Source organism: Falco naumanni, chromosome 4 (genome assembly GCF_017639655.2).
Source record: "Falco naumanni isolate bFalNau1 chromosome 4, bFalNau1.pat, whole genome shotgun sequence".
NCBI classification, from domain to species: domain Eukaryota; kingdom Metazoa; phylum Chordata; class Aves; order Falconiformes; family Falconidae; genus Falco; species Falco naumanni.
In genome coordinates, this window is record NC_054057.1 from 77,106,985 (window position 1) to 77,128,245 (window position 21,261).

General features: G+C 39.6%; 1 long non-coding RNA gene across 1 annotated transcript in view; it reads left to right on the top strand.

Annotated features, from left to right (window-relative positions):
• Nucleotides 1–15,335: 15,335 nt before the first annotated feature.
• LOC121087869 overlaps nucleotides 15,336–21,261 on the top strand; it is a 242,339-nt gene continuing 236,413 nt past the window's right edge. The window contains exon 1 of the long non-coding RNA XR_005827775.1: nucleotides 15,336–15,430. This is a non-coding gene — a long non-coding RNA (uncharacterized LOC121087869). The remainder of the gene's footprint in view (nucleotides 15,431–21,261) is intronic.

The following is a 21,261-nucleotide window of genomic DNA, read 5'->3' on the forward strand; positions in this document are numbered from 1 at the left end:
CTCCGTGAAGTTTCCTCTTCTCCTCTAGCTATTCTAGAGAAGATCAAGGCATAATCCACTAAGGAGAGAGGGAGTGCATCTCTAGTTGGCAGCTTCTCTGCTCTCAGTGCAGGTTCTTGTACTCTGGATAATAAACATGAGGTGAGTTGGGTCCTTAAACAGCTGTGTGAGACTATAGCAAAAGCATCATTCATCTGTAAGAGATTAATGAGAAGCCTTCATTTGACAGCCCTCCTACAAGCACCTTATGCTTGCTGACATGTGATATTTCCCGTGGTAGCTGGAGTTAGCACATTTTTAAGGTACTGCCACATTGGAACCTTTATCACCTCAGCAGCAGCCCTGCTTGTGTTGGCTCTACACAAGGGACAGGTCTTAGGCCACCCCTTCTTGATCCATGCCAGCCCAGTCTCCACAGAGTGCAAAGGAGGCTTCTGAGCTGCCAACTTGCCCTGATTTTTTATTTTTTCTTTGCTGTGCAAACAATCACAATGTCTGGAGATAATACCTGTTGTTCAGCCAGTCAGGTGCATTATTTTTCATTTTGTGACTTTACAGGTCTGCAAATCACATTGGACATATATGATGTCACATAAGATTTCTTGTACTTGGTATAAACATAAAACTTGAGAATGTTGCCTGCAGAAGAAATGTCCTACTAAAGAGAACATAAAACCTTTCATCTTATAAAACTTATCAAAATCTTACTTATAGTGAACAGAGAAATAAATACTTCTTTCTATGCAGGCAAAGCTCTTCCCTTTCCTTTACATTGTTTAATACTGAAGTTAAGAAACCCCAAAGTAATCAGAATAATCTACTAGCAAAATCATTGTTGTAATACAGGTTAGAGGTGGTACTTAGTACAGATGACATATGGCACAATGCATGGTGTAAGAAAGAAGTTGCTTATAAGATACCCACAGTACATTTGAGTGTTTTGCTAAATGTAGAGCACCTTTACTAACTAAAGTTTTATGAAAGAAAAATCTATTTGTTGTTGAAGTTAAATTTTCTAAATACTTTGATATTTCTTAGCCTGTGCTAAGGCAAAGAAACATGCTATGAATTCATGACTTTAATAAAGTTTTTTCACATAAAGTATATTGACTTTCATCTGGGCTCATATTCTAACATTTTTTTCAGGATTTGATGATTTTGTTTTGTAGTTGCTTGCAAACATTTTTTGCCTTAGATGTAGATATGCATAATAGCATTAATCCTGTAGTGTAATAACATGCTGAACAGGGTGTACGTCTGTTAATTGCTTTCATCTGGGTCAGTATATCAGAACGCATGGTTTCTGTATGATTAAAATTTTGTACACTGACAACACACACATAAAACACCCCCCACTATGCATGACATGCCATTTGTTCTGAGGTATCTTTATGCTAAACCATCTTGATGGATGGACAGATTTTTACATTACATCCTACTCTCTGACATACATCTGCAAATATTTGGAAAGTTAGCACTGTAGCAAAAGGACCTAAATTCACATTACTTGCTCCCTACATAGGAAAGATCTACATTCAAAACACCAAACATTTTAGTTAGTGTATTTAGGTGGCTGCATTACTGGCCATTCTGGTAGAACCAAACCTTGGATGCGTTTTCTCCTGAGCAGTGCTCATTTGGTACCCATGTACTTCTGGACTCACTTCTAAACGAAATTCACCATATAGAAACTTTCTTTTGTTTCATGCTTGGTATTATCATGGGACACAAACAAGTGGCCTGCAGCTAATTTTAAGGAAGTATAAGCATATGCTGTTGTTCATTTTCAAATATATCTTATTTTCTTTAGAATTGTAATGATTCACATTGTGCTTCATATTTTCAGCAGATAAACAACTTGATTGTGCCAATCCCTTAACTCCATCTATACCAATACTATTATCAGCAGACAGGCTAAAGTCTCATTTTTTTATTCTAAGGGATTTCCTCCTTTCTTCCCCCAAGTTTCATGTTAAGGCAGAGGACAGCATAGGGAATTAGGAGAGGTTTTCTCTTTAGTAGAAACTTCACGTGAAATTTCTTCCTTAGCCCTAATGGTCCTCCAGCTGAATGCAAAAGAAGGCATCCTAAGCAAACTAAGCCTGGTGAAAACAGAGTGAGGAGGTAACCTGATTTGTGTTATAACACATTGACACCTCTGGGAAATATGCATCTCTGGGAAATACATAAATGGGATGTTAGCATCCCACAAGTTAGTTTGTAATATGCAATAATTGACAAAAAAAAAAAAAAAAATTGACATTGTACTAAAATGCTTGTAAATTTTGGAGGTAATTCCTTTAAAGCCTGATCCACTCTATAGTCATCTGGTTTAAAGATCCAGAATGGGGGATACAGATGTTTGTGCTGTTTGAAGCAGTTTCTGTCCCACCCACCCCCAGCGCAAAGCACACTCCCTGTCCTTTGGGCAGGGTTCTGCTCCCCTTCCCATACATCTGCTGTTGCCCTCTGTAGAGTGGTATGGCTTTGATGGAAGGGGTAAAGAAAGGCCTAGATGTGTTGTGAAAATAGTTTGCTCTCCAGAAAGGTGAGAAAAGGGAGTTTTTACTGTTTCTTCTTCAAATAAGCCAGAGACTTGACTTTGACTCCCTTATTCCAGATTAGTGCTGTACTGAACACAACAGGGCAGAGACGGCAACCACAGATTTTTAAAGCAAAAGCCTTTAAATTCTTTCAAGTTCAGCCTTGCAAACTTCAAGTGGAAGCAGATGCTGCCTTTCAGTTGCACGTAAACTATTGACTCTCATGAAAGGTAAGCTTTTCAGGAGCTTATCCTGAATGCTTCTGTTCCCACTGCCTTTAGGCAGCTCTTTGATCATGGTACTAACAGTTAAGGATCTTGTTGCGAGGCCTGTGACTCCCTGTACCCTTCTGTGCCTCTCACTAAAATTTCCAGTCCCAATTCACAGCTAAGCATTTAAAAACTCAATGTTACAACACAACTCCTAAATTTACCTTCCCCCCTGCATTTTTTTTTTTGTTTTGGTTGACCTTTTTGTACAAATAAGGAGGCCTCAATTTAATTTGAGTCTTCAAAAGAAAATTCTAGAAGCCGCAGGTGAGGGGGGATGAGGCGCAGGTGCAGGCGGGCAGGTGCTGGCTGCCCCGAGGGGCCCTGGGCTGGCAGCAGCACCTGTGGGCAGTTGAGGTGAGGCAGCGGGGCAGGAGGTTGTCTCCAAGGGCATGGAAGAGGTCAGCCTGGAGAAGCTGGAGCCTGCCTCAGGACAAACAAGCCATTTTTGAGAGAAGTTGCCTATGGCCTGGTGCCTGATGACTGTGGGCTTCAGAGGGGATTGTCTGCCGCTGGGCCGCAGAGGCTGTGCTGTGTGTGGCGCTGAGGGAGCGAACTGCTTTGTCTGTGAGTGATCTTTGAAGAGTGTAAAAGGGCTGGGGTGTTACTAGAGAGCCGAGACTAGGATAAATAGAGGGCTATAATGGAAGGAATGCTTGGTATTTTTTCAGGGCATGAAGGGAGGGAAATGCCCTTCCTTGGGATATCGGCTGGAGTGTGAGTGCAGTAGGGGCTTGTGATCTAAGATGTCTGCCGAGGCGGTGTGAGGAGAGTGACTGGGGCAGATGCAAGTTACTTTTGTGTTTGAAAGCAAAAAGCTCAGAACACAGGCCTAGAATTTTAGTGCCCTGTTTTAACTTCAGTTTGCTGAGGAGAACTACTGCTTTTGTCCATAGGATGGATGTTAGATTGAGTTTAAAGCTAAGTTTTAGGTGATCCTTCAGAAGGCTGACTAGCTTCCTGCATTTTCTCTAGGAAAGCATAGGCTCTTTGGTTTAGCTGAACGACTAAATCATTTGTGTGCTGTAATTTTACTTCTTGAAAGCAAGTATGGAAAACTCCAGAATAAGATGAGGAAAACTTGAAGCTAATGGGGACTGAAGTGGTGTAAGATGGTTTTGCAGGTTGTGGTCTGCGTGGGAGTGGACGCGCTTCATTTGGGAGTGTGACTGCAACAGTCAAAAGGCTTTTATGCATGGTTAAACTTCCAGATTTCATGGATGGGTAAAGCATAAACTATGAAGTTTTTCATAACAACATGACTGGAAGTAAAGCCTCAGTAACGAGCGGAGAGCTGACTCTTTTAGTTAAATGGTGAAGCATTTTGGTTGGAGGAAAAAATACTGTAGCTCCTTGATTGGATATGATTCATATTCAGGGTAAAGGATTATTTAACTAATGCTCCATTTGAGAATTATGTTACTTTAGAGACAGTCATTGTGCTAGATCATTGTCACTTGTATTAACAGTCATGTAAGTAAAGGAATTGATTTCTTGTGGTTATCTCTACTTACACACACGCACCGGGCTGTAAGGGAAGGTAATGGCAGAACCTGGAATATAGGCCCTTGCTTACCAGCTCCTGAAAGCAGCTTCCCTGGAAGCACTGGCTCCTGAGACAACCGGGAATTCTGCAAGGTGTAATTGTGTTTTAAGTAGCAGACTAAATGGATCAGGTGCAATTACCATTTCCATCTGCCTTTTCATCCTTAGTCTCTCTGATGTATAGATGTCAAAGATGACTGTTGGCCATCTTCAGGAAGTAGATACTCAAGTGTCTAAAGCAGGTACAAGGACTAATTCTGTGCATAACGGTGATAGGTGCTTGGTTTAATGATGGACAGAATGCAGGACTGTACCAGGACAGGAGAAGAAAAGTATGAAAAAAAAGTCTCCGGTATGTTGACTTGTACATTAACCAGAACTCATACTGGGTTTGTATGGGTAAAGTACAGCTGAAGATGCTATGATGTGTCTTAAACTCCTCTACAGAGGAGTGAAAAGCACAGCTGCTGGTCAGAACTCATCTGTATTTTTTTAACTCTTTCCCACACCCCTCCTCACCTTTAACACATTTGGGAGAGAGGGGTGGTATCCAGTGTACTTCTTGTGTCTAATCTTTAGTGTACTTAACAGAGTGGAGGAAGAAAACTATCAGGGGTCGTGAGCATACTATGAATGCTCTCAGTGGTCTCCTAGAAAAGCCTGTTTCTCCCCATTGTTTAAGGATGCAGTTTTCTTCACATCAGCTGCCTTTATGTGCTGAAGTTAATTTCTGCTGTAGTGACAAAAAGGCTAATGCAATCCATGTATAAATGCTATAAAATGCTAAGCAGGCATGAAAAGACTGCACAGCCTCTGCATGTGGCACTGATAAAATTGCTGTTGGAGTATCGTCTAGTGTTCTAGAAGGAGGCCAAAAGCTGCAGGGTTTAGAGGAGCTCTTTTTTTCTGACTTAAAATGTGGAAAACACCTCCCAAGGTCAAGAAGCCCACTCTATTAGTGTATCAAAGCAAAGGCTGAAGAACAATGTGATTGGTCTATAAATACATGCAACCAATTCACGATTTTGGTAGAGAATTAATCAGTTCAGCAGACAAATTAGAACAAAAAAATAATCTTATAGTGGAAGAAGAATCAACTTGCACAATGTTAGGAATACATACTTAAACATTTATGTAAATTAATAGCTCTTTTAAAAACTTACCTTGGATGATAATTATGTTATTGAAACATCTTTTAATCCACTTGGGATGTCTTTCAGGAGTATATGCTGTAGTTCAAGTAGAGATAGCATATGTGAAGCAGTCTCATGGCCTCTGATAGGTGGCCCATTGGGCTAAAAGATCATAGAGGTTCCTCTGAGCTGAAAAAAAAGCAAGCATCTTTTTATCAAATTTTCTTTAATTAAGCTACAAGTGTAACTGCATATTACATGAAGTAGGAGAAAACTGCCTTCTTAAAGGTGAAGCAAATCGATGTGATTCAATGCTCTGCTTAATTGATTAGCCAGCACCAAAGCACTGCCTGAATGAGGGAGGAGAGGAAGTATATTTTTGAACTGACAGATCCCTACTTTTAAATCCCCTATTTCAAAAAAATTATCTATAATTAGCAAAAATACATCCATATGGTGACTCTTCTAGTCCCAGATGGGTAGCTGTCATTTTGCACATGATCTTTGCTTCTCTTTTGAAGTAGAAATGAGTAATCTTGGAAATATTAATCTGACTTCAACTATATTTATCCTTCTATCAACAGTGATGACACACTTTGATTTCTTTCTTGGCGTACACAGTATGTGCTGTGGTGCAGAGGATTCCAGTTGCCATAATTTCCAGTGGAAAGAATAATTATCACAGGGAACTGTAAGTTGTTATGGAATATTTGTATATTTAATTAGAAAAGCCAAAATTTTCAAGAGTAGTGATGCAAAGATATGCCAAACATGAAACTCTCCTAAGGAGGTGATAGAAAGTGTTTTATAGGTGCTTAAAATTGGCTCCCCTTTTCAGTGATATGTTACCTGGCACAGTGGCAGCTGTACACCTGCTCCTGCCTGGCAGGCTACTGCTAGGAATAGTCAGGTCAGAGCAAACAAAAAAGTAAAAATAATTTACCATGACAGAAAAGATGTTTAGGTATCTGACTTATGTTTTTCTCTGAACTACTAATCTTTAGCACAGATCATTCTGTCCTTGTCAATATGGTTTATGCAGTGACATAACTACAGGCATCTTGTGTGTTTAGACTTCCACTTTCTTTTTTGGGGGGTAAGGAGCAGGAAGTAATTGTGTGTGTAAGGGGAAGGGATTTTGTAGCAGTTATGTCTGCATGATTTCTCCCCTCTTGTTTTAAAAAAAAATGATTTTGGTTGCTTGTGCTTAAAAAACATATAGAGAGGCTAGCAATCTCCTGTAAGTGGTGCAGAAACTTGACGTTCCTCTTGGTAAGCATTCTACTTTAAATGCAGTCTTATTTTGGAGGGGGAAAAATGTTACAGTACAGTTTTTTTACCACAGGCAGTGTCAGAGGCAAGAGGCCAGATTCAATCAAATGCAGTAAATGGAATTACCCTGAATTTACTCCTGTATAAGTGAGAGCTTGTTTCAAGCCCCAAGCTACATGAAAATGATTGCTGTTCTCTTTGCTAGCATTGCCCATATGAAAGCTGACATAAATACGACCTAGAGTGAACTTATTTAGCAAATGATGGGGTATGTTATTTCACCATGATTGAAAGGCCTTAAGAATGCAAGTCTTGGATGCATGAAGGGATAGAGGTGCCTGAGTTCCATTAAGATCAATAGGAATTAAATGCTTAAGTGACTTACACCTATGCCTCTGAAAACATTCAAACTTTTTTTTTTTTTTTTTTTTGCAACTCAGTGATTATAGTTCCTTCTTTTTGTCACAATTCTTAGGATAAAATTTGATTCTAGTGTTTGGTTTTTGGTTTTAATCAAATACCTATGAAGTACAGGTGATGAGAATGAATGTTAGAAGTTTATTCTTTAGGTTAATGATTTTTATAAGCAATTAACATTTTAGTGTTGCTGGCCAATACTAGGAGAAATTTTAGTATAGCTGTAAACTTTCAAGTAACTGAAACAGTAAAAGATCTGAAAATTAACTTTGTCATTACAAGGGTGGAGGAGACCTGCATTCCACAGAGAGGAGAAGCCTCATGCAGACACTGATGTGAAATCAGAGAATAGTCCTATATGCAGCTGTGTTATGACTTCAAAAGAACTTTAATGCTTCATATCTAGGTTTTGGATTTTTCCCCCAGCTATAGCAGACAGCAGAAGAAAAAGAGATTCGGTCCCCCTGTCAACCTTATTTTAAAAACTTTCTCTGGGATTTCAACCCACTACTTCAAGTCCTTTTACTGTTTTGCTTTAGATAATCTCTTAACATTGCTGTACAAAAAGACGTGAACTCCATTAAGAGAGTGTTTAGAAATAAGACCATGTGTATTAGATTAGTAAGAAACCAGTAGGAAAACGTTGCTATGCTCTACTTCCATATTCTAAAACAGGATGAAAAAATGTGTGCACCCAATGATGAAATAGCTTGCTAATCAAATGGGTGATATGTCGCTTATTTTGCTCCATGTCTCTTTAAAGCCATGAAGATTAGATATCAAAAATAAACTGCATGTTTTACAGATAAGAGATTAAATAATCATCTAGCACTTACTATTTAGTAATTTTAAGCTTGATTTGTGCCTCTAAATGCTTGACAAAGTACATAAATTTAATAAAATTTGTATATATGCCTGAAATATGTGCCACAGATTTAAATATTATGACAGAACCCAGCTCCAATGGGTAAAGGAATATTCACTGTGTACCTCTTACCCTCATAAATCCTTCACAAATAAAGCAAGCCCCAACTAAAGAGTAACTAAGGCAAACCGATTTGTGGCAACAGCAATATTCAAATCTTCACTTCTCAAGAGCCTGGGGAAAATGTAAATTCAACTGAACCAGTAAATTGTGGTTAATTAGAGGAAGGGAAAAAATATTACTTGAATTGAGTGGTGGGTACCCAATGGAAATATTTGAGTTGGACAGTTTCAAAAAGATGTGCAAATGGGGTGGGTTCCTGCCCCTGCACAGGGGAACACTTGTACCTTCAAAGATGCAGAGAGCTCAGCAGGTTAAGGCTTGGTACCTGCCCAATTTTCAGGCTTTGCTTTGGAATTTGAGAGGAGTTGTGGGTTCCCTCAACTTTTCTTCAGTTAGAGCCTAATGAGTACCAGTGGGGAAAAGCTTCATAGGTTACAGCTCTTTTTCCATTTGCATTTTCGGCAGGAGACTTACTACCACACTAAATTAGAATCATAGAACATAGAATCATTTCAATTGGAAAAGACCTTTGAGATCATCAAGTCCAAATATTAATCCAGCATTACCAAGTCCATCACTAAACCATGTCACTAAGCACCGCATCTATGCATTTTTTAAAACTCTCCAGGGATGGTGATTCCACCACCTCCCTGGGCAGCCTGTTCCAATGCTTCACCACCCTTTCAGTGAAGACGTTTTTCCTAATATCCAACCCAATCCTCCCCTGGCACAGCTTAAGGCCATTTCCTTTTGTCCTGTTGCTTGTTTTCTGGGAGAAGAGACCAACCCCCACCTGGCTACAGCCTCCTGTCAGGCAGCTGTGACTGGATTGTGGAGACTTCATACTGCTCCTCCTTGTCCCTGTCTTCCAGCTCAGGGGGCTGAGTGTTGCAACGGAGGGAAGACACATCACTCAATATGAGTGATCAGCAGACTTCATTTATTGTGCCTTACAGTCATCTTTTATACCTTGTTATAATTAGCTCATACATATGACAAAAGTTAAGCTCATTATTGGTTAGTTGCCTAAATATCAAGCCCGCCCCTAGTTTCTCTTCTGTAGTTATCTGTTCCAACCTGTAACATTCTTTTCACATCCCTGAGAGGGATGTGCATTTTTGTCCAGCCAGCTGGACTATGTTTATGTGAACTTTTTCAGCTAGCCAGTTATCCACAGCTGAGTACCCTGGAGGCAATTGGTCTTGCTATTAAAGACTGAGGCAAAGAAAGCATTAAGTACCTCAGCCTTTTTCCTCATTCTTTGTGGCTATGTTTTCCACCACATCCAAAAAAGCATGAAGATATTTCCCTCTCCTTTTGTTTCTAATGCCTTTGTAAAAACATTTTTTTGTTATCTTTTATGGCAGTGGCCAAAGAGTTCTACCTGGGCTTTTGCCTTTCTAATCTTCGCTCTGGACAACCTTACAACTTCTTTATAGTCCTCCAGAGTTGCCTGCCCTTGCTTCCAGAGGAGGTAAACTCTCCTTTTCCTCTGAGTTCCAGCCAAAGCTCTCTGTTCAGCCAGGCCCATCTTCTTCCCCACCAGCTTGTCTTTCGGCACATGGGGATGGCCTGCTCCTGTGCTTTTGAGACTACCTTGCTGAAGACCGTCCAGCCTTCCTGGACCCCTTGGCCCTTCAGAACTTTCTCCCAAGGGACTCCGTCAACCAGGCTCTTGACCAGGCCAGAGTCAGCCCTCCAGAACAGCTCTGCTGACCCCTCTCCTTTCTTCTCTTAAGTATTGAATATTCTATCGTCTCGTGATTTCGATGCCCATCCTCCAACCATCACATAACCCAGCAGTCCTTCCCTGTCTGTAAACAGCAGGTCCAGCGGGGCATCTCCCCTGGCTGGCTCACTCGCCAGCTGTGGCAGGAAGTGATTTTCCACACACTCCAGGAACTTCCTAGACTCTCCTCTCCACTGTGTTTTATTTCCAGCAGGGATCTGGTAGGCTGAAGTCCCCCATGAGAACAAGGGCTAGTGATCTTGAGACTTCTCCCAGCTGCTTGTGGAATGCTTCATCTGTCTCTTCATCCTGGCTGGGTGGTCTGTGACAGACTCCCACCAGGATATCTGCCTTGTTGGCCCTCCTCCTAAACACTCAACCCTGCTGTCACCATCATTCAGCTCTAGGCAGTCAGAACAGTCCCTGACACGCAGAGCTACTCCACTGCCTCTCCTTCCTTGCCTGTCCCTTTTGGAGAGTCTGTAGCCATCCATTGCAGCACTCCAGTCATGCGAGTTATCCTACCGTGTTTCTGTGAATGGCGAGTATGTCACTGTCTTCCTGCTGCACAATGGCTTCCAGCTCCTCCTGATTGTTGCCCACGCTTCGGGCACCGGCACAGATGCACTTCAGCTGTGCTGTCCCTCTTGCCTCCAACCCTGGCATGCTCCTCCGTAACGTGCTTCATTTTATTCCCTTCCCTCTTTGACTCGAAAGCTCTCTCAATGAGCCCTGCAAACTCCTGACCTAGGTTCTTGTTTGGGCTTCGTCATTTCCTACTTGGAAGACCAGCAATGGGTAATATGCGGCGGGCTGTACCAGACAAGGGAGTTTCTAGTAACATCCCTTACCCAGGCCCCAGGGAGGCAGCAGACTTCCCTGGGGGCTGGGGCTGGTCAGCATGTCGGGCCCTCCGCTTCTGTGAGTGGAGTCACCAATGACACCCCCATTTCTGTGTTTCCTAGCAGAGCTGGTCATGATGAGTAGAGGTAACTGACTCTCTCCCTAGGCAAATCCTCCAGCCTGGGTTGGTTTTCATTCAGATCATCATTTGCCTGGCCCTCAGGTTCCAGAGCTCCATACATGTTGCATCGGGGTACCTGGGAAGGTGAAGTAGGCTGGGAGGTGATTTGCCTGCTGCTCTGAGCAGGGACCTGTTTTCATTCCTCCCTGTCTCTTAGGACCCCTCTATCTGCCTAGTGGCAAGTAGGTAGGGGAGCCCCTTGGCAGGATTGGCTGGAATCTTACAGAAGAATACAGAAGATAACCATGAACACTTAATCACACACAACACACTATGAAACAATATTTTCTTCCTTGTAGAACAGTAGATGGTGTGTCCAAATTTTTCTACCAGCCAAAATGATTCAAGATGAGGAAATTCTGCTGCTATGTTTTAGGACTTCTAGTAAGCAATTGATGTTTAATAAGACTTAAAATTTGCAGACATGCCCCTATGGGTTGTTGGATTTTTTCCTCAGTTTCACTACGTACAGTCAAGAACCAAAATTCATACAGAATGACAAGTTAACGAGTCCCTAAAATTTACTTAATGTCAGCTAATTGTGTTTTGCTTGACTTCTCTTAAAATTAATTACAACTGAGGAAACAAAAGACTGTATTTATAAGGGTGAGAATGATTGTCAATTTATAAAGAGTTGTGGGGTGACCAAAATATCACATAACTCTAGCTGGTAAAACTTAATCCTTTGCCACCTTTAATGTTTGATGCACTTTTTTCAGATATATACCAAAAATATTACAGTCGCATAAACCTTAAAAAAGAAAAAAAAAAAAAAAAAGACACCAAACAAGTCAGTAGAAACAGTTAGGAAGCTCTTTTATGGAAAGGGAAGTTTGTGTGTAAAGAACTTTTAGGCTCTCACTGGGTGAAGCTCTATTCAGGTGCGATTTTTATTAGTCTAGAAATGTTATGAACAGTTTGCACTATAATCACCAAAGGGAATAGTCCTATCAACATGTGTGCAGATGTGGCACCCTCCAGAGAGGTTTAGAAATCTGATTCCTGTTCTGCTCTTCTTCTGATCCTGTTTGTTTAATTGCATGCTGTTTGTCAGGATCTGGGACAATTTTAGAACAGAATGCTCAGAGAGGAGACTCATACTTGGATCTTTTGTTATTGTTAATGGGAGTATGCAGGGATATTTTTATGTATAGCAAAACCTAGAATGCCTTCTCAAAGCTATGAATTCTGATTCTTTCCTGATGCGAGCTTTAACGTGTTGTATATAGTATGTAGATGACAGAAGCCTTTAGCAAGTGTAAAGGCTCTACTTCTAACACAGATATATAGAAAAGAGACATCAGTCTGTACAAAGAGGAGTCATTTAGAATGTAACAGCAGGGAGCTATGGGAAGCATTGCCCTGTGTTATTGCACATGCTGCTTCCTCACAAGGCTTCAGGCAAATTAAAAACTACGAGATTAAGAATACCTTCACAGAAATCTGAAAGGAAAGGTACAATTAATGTCAGTTATTAACAAATTAATTATACAAAGACTAATGTTCAATTATTTTTTTGGGTGCAATTTGTTTCTAACACATTTACGTCATCCATCTGCATTCTGAGGCTCCATTGTTGTTGAATTTATTATTTGCCCAAGGTCTATCCACATATTTATTTCTACTTCACAATTGCTTAAATGCAATGAAGACAAATGCTTAAAGACAGTTTTTAATCATATTGAAGTGACATTTCGTTCTGGGCTTTGATCATACTCTTATTAGCTAGATCTGTGTGCCCTTTAGGTGGGTTCAGGGGGGATTATTTGACAAAGTGTATGGGGGGGGCTCAGTTATATGTGAAACCTGTTTGATACTTGCCTGGTTTTTAGGGAGGAAGAAAGATGCTAAAATGCCTTCTGGCAATCCTCTGTCAAAGTTTGTGTTGAAGTCTACATGCACGTGTAGGTGGCTGTGGGAGATTTCTATAAAGCCTGTACCTCCTTTCTTATAACCTGTACCTGATTGTTATTTTGTTAGGTTACATCCCCTCTTCCCACATAGATGAGTTGGAATGATCAGAAATTACCGGTGCAGAGTGGAACAGTAGAAGTGATGCTGCTTCTGGGCACTAAGAGGAGTGTAATAATAAGGACGTCCTGCTCTGCAGGAATCTGTCCGTACGGGAATTGTTCTATCCAAACTGCATTGTAATTCCATTTCCAATGTCCATTTCTCAATTACTTGGAAACAGTCTGCTTTCCTAAGGGATGCATCTTATTTCAACACTTCAAAGTTATGCATGAAATTCACTGCTCTATCAAAACAATGAGTTATTTGCTCCTCACAAAAAAAGGAGTCCTGGGACTGTAGGTGATTAGAATGTTGCAGGGCTGCTTTATCAGCCATGTTATAGCCTGAGTTATTGCCTTCAGCTGTTCTTTATCTGGTATTTACAAATACTTGTTTGCATCAGTGTTTTCTGCTCCTTTTTATGTCCTTTTTATCACTGTCATTAAAAGCTGGTTCTGTCACTCTCCTCTAGTTACCCATTTTCTGCCTCTGTTGACTGGCTAGTTGTAACGTTATTATTTCCATGTTATTGGAAAGCAACTTACTTTTTGTTCTTTTTCAGCTCTGTGCTTCTGGAAGCTGTGATTGCAAAATCACACCAAGCAATTCTGTTGGGTTTTTATTTATCTCCCTCTGCTACTATTTGCGTTTTACTGAAAGTAATTTCTGAATTTTTCTTCCTTTTTCTTTTTTTTTTTTTTTTTGTAAACATAATTGGCTCTTGTGAATACTGTGAATAGGAAACTGTTTTTCTTTATTACTTTTTATTGAAGTACAGTTTGGGTTTTTTTCCTTCTCCCTTGAGACAAAATTGTAAATAGGGCTGTTTTGGAAGGTATTCTTCCTTGCTTTTGGATTTAAAAACAAAGGAGACTAACATCTGTTATCAAATAACCTTTTACTGAAGATTTGAAACAGTTATTAGACTGTTAGAAAGTCTTTGAAATCTTTAAATCTCTACTAAATCTACACTAATTTAAAAACTTACCTCACTGTTTTTCAAAATATGTTAAAAGCCATGTGCCAGATTTAATCATTGACTTATACTGACAGGAGTTTCTGAATGTCTTTCTGCTCAGTTAATTAGTTCATTCTCTAATAGGAATTATTTGGAAAGTACCTCTTGGGCATAGTGTGATGGAAATAGTATTGAAAGACGCAGGAGTATTCAGTGATCCAATCATATCTAGATGTTAATCTGACACTGGTTGTCCATATGTTCCTTATGTTTCTTTTCATGAAAATCCCAAAGATACTCTATCATCCAAATTACACTTCCCAATCTTCATTAATCTGTAAATCTTTAATTTTCTGTTCCCTCTATCTGTTGGTATCTTAGGTCCCCTGTGTCAGCTTTTTTCCTTTGAAGGAATGTACACTTTTGGCATGGAATCATTCTGCATTTAGAAAGCAGAAGAGTAGGTTTTCCATTTAGATTTAATCTGATATGACATATTTCGAGTATCCTCCAGGATACTTTTCTCTTGTTTTATTTTTAAATTACATTATATTGTGGAAGAAGTGATGCAATTCACTCATAAGAGAGAAGTAGCAATATGTTTATTAATATAAACCAGCAAATTACAAAATCTGGTAATAAATGCAACAGCAGTTTAACAAGATTCTGTTGCAAGATACACTTGATTATTTACTGCATAGAGGACAGGATCAGACAAAACTGTCAGAGAGACCCTCCTGTTGAGTCACGAAAAGGAACTCCCTTGTGTTCCAAAAGCGGGGAGTATAAGTGTGGCTGGATCTAGACATTGTCCTAGACTTGGTCAATGGTTTACGTCTAAAAGATTATATGTGCACGATCAATCCTTTGTATCATTTAGCTAAGGTTTCAGAGTTTCAGTGTGTCTATTCCCAATTCACTTATCAAGTGTCTGACGCGATAAGGATTCTCTCAACCTTGAGAAGTAACCTTGAGAGGTGTCTCTACTCAAGGGGAGATCCTGGCGCACAGCCTGCTGCTGTGCAGGATAGCTCAGTGGACCCTGGGCTGTCGGCTGTTTATGGAGCAAGACAATTAACTCATAGTCATATGTGCATACTGACTATAGATGTTAGCTTCTTCCAAACTTGGCTGGAGTTGAACCTTAATGAATACTGTGGTTAACTGGCTGTGTTGCTCAAATTAGCCCTTGGATATTGTGGTGTTACCTGTCTCCCCAAAATCTACTTTGAGCCTGATGCAGCCATCACAGACAGACTCATCTATTACCACCTCTGCTCCACTGCTGGTGGTTATCAGTTGAGCAGAGTTACAGGAAATAAAGATCAGGTTTGGGGTGAGGGGAGGGGGAGCACATAATCATGCATTATCAGAATATAACACAAATTCATTACCTTAAATAATAAATTGTTCAATTTATTTACTTTTGGTATCACTAGGACTCTCTATTTCCTGTTCCTGAATGGTTCTTGCAAAAAGTCCTTCATGGGAGGCAGTGACATTGGGAGCAAGGAAGAACAATGCAAAACAAATACCCAGGTAAAAGAATTTTAATTTCTCTTGAACTGAAATGAGATACAGGGAATTATATTTATTTATTAAAAAAAAAAAAACCAAAACAAAAAACCCAACCATGTAACTAGAAGAATCTGCTTATTTAACTTGTTATTTTGCAAGGACTTCTGTTGTTGCTTATATTTGAAAACAGCTTGTGAATTTTTATGCAGTCTGTCTTTATAAACCCGTCCAAAGGTACCTTGTGATAGTTCAACTGTTAATAATACCTGTAAGTTGGAGACAGCACGGTTTGTTGCATTGAATATCGAATATCTCACTGTGGAAAAAGGCCAAAGCTCATATTAAAAGAGCAGCCATGTTTTGGTTAGCTGGTAGATATTCTTACTTGGAGTTGGTGCTCACTGAATGCTAGAGCAAGATCTATCTTCACATGTTAGGAGACTAGGAGTATTAAGTGTTTCTTAAAAATGTGTAATTATATTCAAACATGGTAAACTTCTTGCAACAAGCTTGACCTTTCTTAAATCATGCTATGTGTATGAATCTGGCATGCTTATATGGCAAAAGTGTGACAATGTAAGCTATCTCTAATTGAGTTCAGGTAAGACACGTGGTGCTGTATGTGTTTAACACATTAAACTTAACAACTCATACTGTGAAACTTCAGTGTTACAAAATGTCTGTCAAGAACTGCTGAAGTATAACAGCATAGAATTCATGGCTCATATCCTGGTAGTTGAATTACATTTTAATGAAGTTACATATATTGGAGACCTCTTTCTGATAGGTACTGGTCCCAAATTACCTTTACTGTTGCTGCCTGCTGCTAAGTATTTACTTGCCTCTTACTCCAAAAGTTAAGAGTCTGTTGAGGTGCAGTCCTTTTGTTTACAAAGCGCTTGAGCTCCTTTGGGAATTAGATTTGCAATAAATATGTCTAGAAATTACATTGAGAAATACATCAGAAAGAGTTCATTTGTAGTTAAAGCTTGGCACTGTTGTAGCCTGGCTCAAGCTCTGCAACAAGAATAGCTGGATACCAATGGGAGGAAGGGGGGAATCAGTCTCTTGCATATGTTTTGGCTGTCATACCTTCTTTAATGCATACCAATGCTTTGTTGTCACAGATGCTATCAGAAAGGCTTTTTTCCTTTCAGTAAATACCTTTGGAGACAAAACAGGTGAAATCACTGGTGATAGGGAAATCTTAGCATAAAGAAAAATTAAAGTTGAGGCTACAAATTCTGTTTTCCTTTCTTGACAGTGCTACTTGAGAAATATGGCAACATTCACATTTTGATTAAATATTAGAGAGAAAAATGGTGGGGATAGGAAACAATCTGAAATAGAATGGATCCTATTTTAATCTGAAATTGTGCCAAGAAGAAATTGTGTTTTAAGGGTTAATTTGAAAATATAGGCTGACAAAGTGTTCTAGGGGAACCTTTGGAAACAGACAGCCATTTCCAACAAATGTTCAGTGAGAATTTGATACTCTGCTTTGTCTTTGGACATTTTCAGTTTTTATTCTATATTGTATCACTCACCAAAGTTATTACAAAGGGTGGTATTTTCAGATTTCCTTCATAGCTCTTTATATCCAACACTGGTGGTCAACCCCAGAGCTGGTACTCTGCTGTTACCCTTACTACGTCTGTCTATCTGCTTTTCTCAGTAGTCTCCTGGTCTTTGAATAAACTGCAGGCTCCCAGATCTTGCTGAGCTCTTTCTGCTCTCTACCTCTTCCTGTGCCTGCCCTTAAACCAGTCTGAAACTTTCCTCCCTGAAAATGAGGTAGCTCAAAGAGGAAGAACAATTTTCCTCTACTCACCAGAGGGTTCCACCTGATCTGGTCATGGTCTTAAAGAACATACTGTAACGTAGAACAGCTGTTACCAGGTGCTGCATTGCTTACTGGTGTTAGGATCTACGTGGTCTACATATTCCAAAGTCTCTGTAGTATTTTACAAGTATGTGGTGTGTGTGCCAAGACTTCCCATATTTTTGTTTGTGCATTTGATATGTCTGCTTTTAAACCCATGATTTTGAAGCTCAGTTTTTGCTGGTTTTGCTATGAAGTCCAGTAGTGTCATTGTGGATTTTTTTATGTTTTTAACATCGTGAACAGAAAACGTAATGGGAATCCTCTGTGAGGTACTTCCTTGCATGTACCCCCCATGCAGATGTAAATCCCAAGCCTTATGGACCAGTCTATGAAAAAATGCAGCTTTTAGAAGTGTTCCCTAGCTTGGAACAAGAACAGTTAAAATGTAGCCAAAAAGAAAATCAAGTTTAACTCAATTGGCACATTTCAAAGCTTTTAAAGTGTTATCTGTGATAATTTGGTATGTCTATCTCAGCCATACTTTCAGAAACTTTGACTTCCATTTCTTAAATAAAAAACACTTAGGAGAATAACTGTTCAGCTAAAAAGGGTGCCTTTTTGTCACCTTCAAGCCCTGTTTTCAAGGAGAGACATTTAACATATTTCCTGAGCAAAGCATTTGGTTTCAACCATTTGGTGTCCTAAGTTAGAAATATTTCAGCCAGTATATTTTGTAAGATATTCTAAGCAACTGTAATTATAGTTCTTACTGTATGTTAGGGGCCAATGTGCTTGAAACGCAGGGTGGGTTTTTTTTATTTCATTTATTTCCTTATATGAAGTAGTGGAGATGAATTATTCTGACTATGTTTATCTCCCTTAATCATAGTGGCTAGGCATAGCTGCAGTGTTAAATAAATGGTTAAGAATATTGCAAGAGCCTCTTTCAGGAAATATATGAAAAGCAAGAAACTATATTAGGATTATATGGGAATTTGTTCTTCAAAGCTTCACTTATATTCTGCTCCGTGTGATTTCAATTCTTAACAACTGTAGTAGCAGAATAGGTCTTGATTGTAAATGTGGGATTGTCCTTTGTCACTTTATCTGAAGTATTTGTTCTTTTGTTCTGAAGTTCTTTGAAGTGGCTTAGAAAACATGACTGAACATAGCTATACAAGTGTCCGTAGCATGGTCCTTTATAATAGCTGAGGTGACTACATGGAGCCAAGAATACTGCAGCATTCAAGTTGTCTTGCTGTTCGCAGGCAGTAATGCTTCATTGCTGTGCTTCGTAAGAAGATTAATGTTTGTCACTACAGAAATTTGTTAACTGTAAAAAAAAAAAAATATTTAAAATTACTCTGTATTTATTGAATGTGAATATCCTGAGATACAGTTCAGTGCTGCCTAGAACGCATCACTGGCTCCCTATTTTACCTCCTGCTAGTGGGGCAGAACAAATACCTGCACAGGTGGGCTTAATTCAGCACATACTAGGGCATCAATATTTTTGCAGCAAAGCAAGAAATTTTCCAGTCTGTCAGTCTTAATTGTTTTTGTCACAAAGCACATGGAAAGGGATACAGTTCTTCAATGAACAGATTTCAAAATAATTTTAATTCTGTCCCTCTAGAATGTCTGCAAACTCTTTTAGGTTAGTGATATCTACAGCTTTATGAACACATCATGACTCGAACTATCCACACTGTAAGATTTGATTAACTGTCTGTCAAGGGCAGACTCGTGCAAAAACTTCTGTGATATGACCTCATAGTCTGACAGCAAAATACTGATAACGGTTCTGAATGCTTCATACCCTTGGCACTGTAGCTTAGGCATGGTCGCTTTGCAGGTCTCTGATCTTAAATCCTGGTAGGTAAACCAAAAGGCCAGTGTCTCATAGATGAGTGGCACTCATGTTTCAGGTCTTACTAGTGTAAAAATCTACCTGAAGAGCTGCTCTTTAGATTTCTGCTTCTGACAGTCACTTGGGTGCAATATATTCAGCACTGTCGTTAGAAACTACACGTGCAGTCTTGCTTGTACTTCTTTTCAGCATGATTGTCAGATGGTGCATGACAACCGACAAACCAGTTAAAGGTAATATCTGTGAGTCAGTGAGTCTAAATAATTATGCCCAGCCTCTAACATGTGTCTATATGCTTTGAGATAAACCTTTTTGAAATGGCATCTCAGAACATCAGTGGGAAAAAAAGACAAGCTATGCCTTTTGTTGTCTCTATTGCCTTCATCTTCCATTTACCTTCGGCAGTTTCATATATTTACTAGTGGTGTCTAGGAAGACTCTCACAAAGCTTTATTTTTGTAACATTTTCCTGCACCTCTTCCAAAATGAACTGTTGGGAAATAACCATGGTAATGCAGCTAAAGGTAATTCTGCTGCACAATTAGGCCATATGACTGGTGTGGAGCCTGAACAGGTTCCCTATGCTGGTGTGCTGTCACTTGGTCTATTCTCCCCTGTGTCTCTGTGGGTAAATTGCAACATTTTCTGTGCCAAATGTCCAAGGATTATTTTCCCCCTCAGGAAACCATGGGATAATGTTCTTTCTAAATACAGAGTATTTAACAGCTCCAGCACTCAAATTACAGCAAGCACTGGAAGAATAAATTAATGGATTGTATGTAATCAGGGCAAAACCACTTGTAGGGACAGGTGAAACCTACAGTGTAGACATAGCCATAATGCAACAGTTCTTTACAGAATAGTCTACAATAACTTGGATTTAAAGAAGGTGAAAGTGGAGTCTGTAGACTTAGTTCTTTGCTTCTAATTCTGGAAGATTCTTCTAGCTCAATTTCTTTATTTTCTCTCTTGTTTTCTTGTCCCCTCACCCTATCTCTTTCTTTCTTTCTTTTTTTTCTTCTATATCCTTCTTGCTGCACTTTTCCTTTGAACCTTCTCTTCCTGTGTGTTATAGTCAAGCTGAGAGATGCTCCAGATGCTTCAAATTGCCACTCCATTACTCTCTTTGTACACTGACCCCACCCCAAGATTTGCCTGTTCATCCCGCACACGGGGAACTTGGCATACTGATACCTCATGAAGACAATGTCAATATGTCCAAGGTACCCCTTGAGCCAGAGCTATTTATGTCGCTTTCTTCACTTGGTGCAGCACTACTTCTCACAGTCAGTAAATCTCTGCTGTCTGAGTGCTGGAATCTAATTACCCTGCCTTATTCAACCAGCTGCTACAAAGAGCTGAAAAGTAGAAGTCCCTTTGGTGCCCATTATGAGCAGGTTTTGCTGTGTTTGTTTTGCAGAAGCATTCATGTTCCACATAAATAACAAAGAAGCTCAAACACACAAACTTGCTGTTACACATTGAAAAATAATATGAAGTTTCATATAAACTATGATACAGCCATGTGAATAAGCCAGCTCTTGTTTACTCAGACTCAGAGGACCACTGCTGATGGACTTTGGCCTGAAACCCTCCAAATACTGCCCTAAATAGTCAAGAAGTACCCTTTTAGTCCTGGTGTAGGTTCTTTGGTCAGTGGCAAGTTGTATGTACCTCACCGTGTCCTCCTCACTTTAACTCCATGTTGGCAAGTGAACCACTATTGTTACTGAGGTTATGTGAATTGATCAACTACTGTGATTAATTTATTGGGAGGCTATAGGTTGGCCACATGTCACACTGTTATATGTTTGGTTTAGGGAAGAAAATAAATTTTTAGCGTGGTTGAAATCAGTGGGCTGTTCCAGTTTTTTGCACTGATGCTTAAAGCAGTTTCCTCCAATGTTTTAAGTACCCTGCTCTAGGGAAATACTAAGATTTCTGGGAAAAAACCTCCAAAGTCTGTCTGATTAGTCCTTTGTGATGGCATTATACAGCTGTAGAAGGAAACCTGTTCGCTGCATCAACAGCCCTTCTTAGATAGAACTGCCAGGTATAAAAATAATATTAAAAATCAGGAATGTGTATATTCTGTGTTTTTTCTTATCTTTTTTATTTTGACAAAAAATCAACAATCAACAACAACAAAAGCAACTG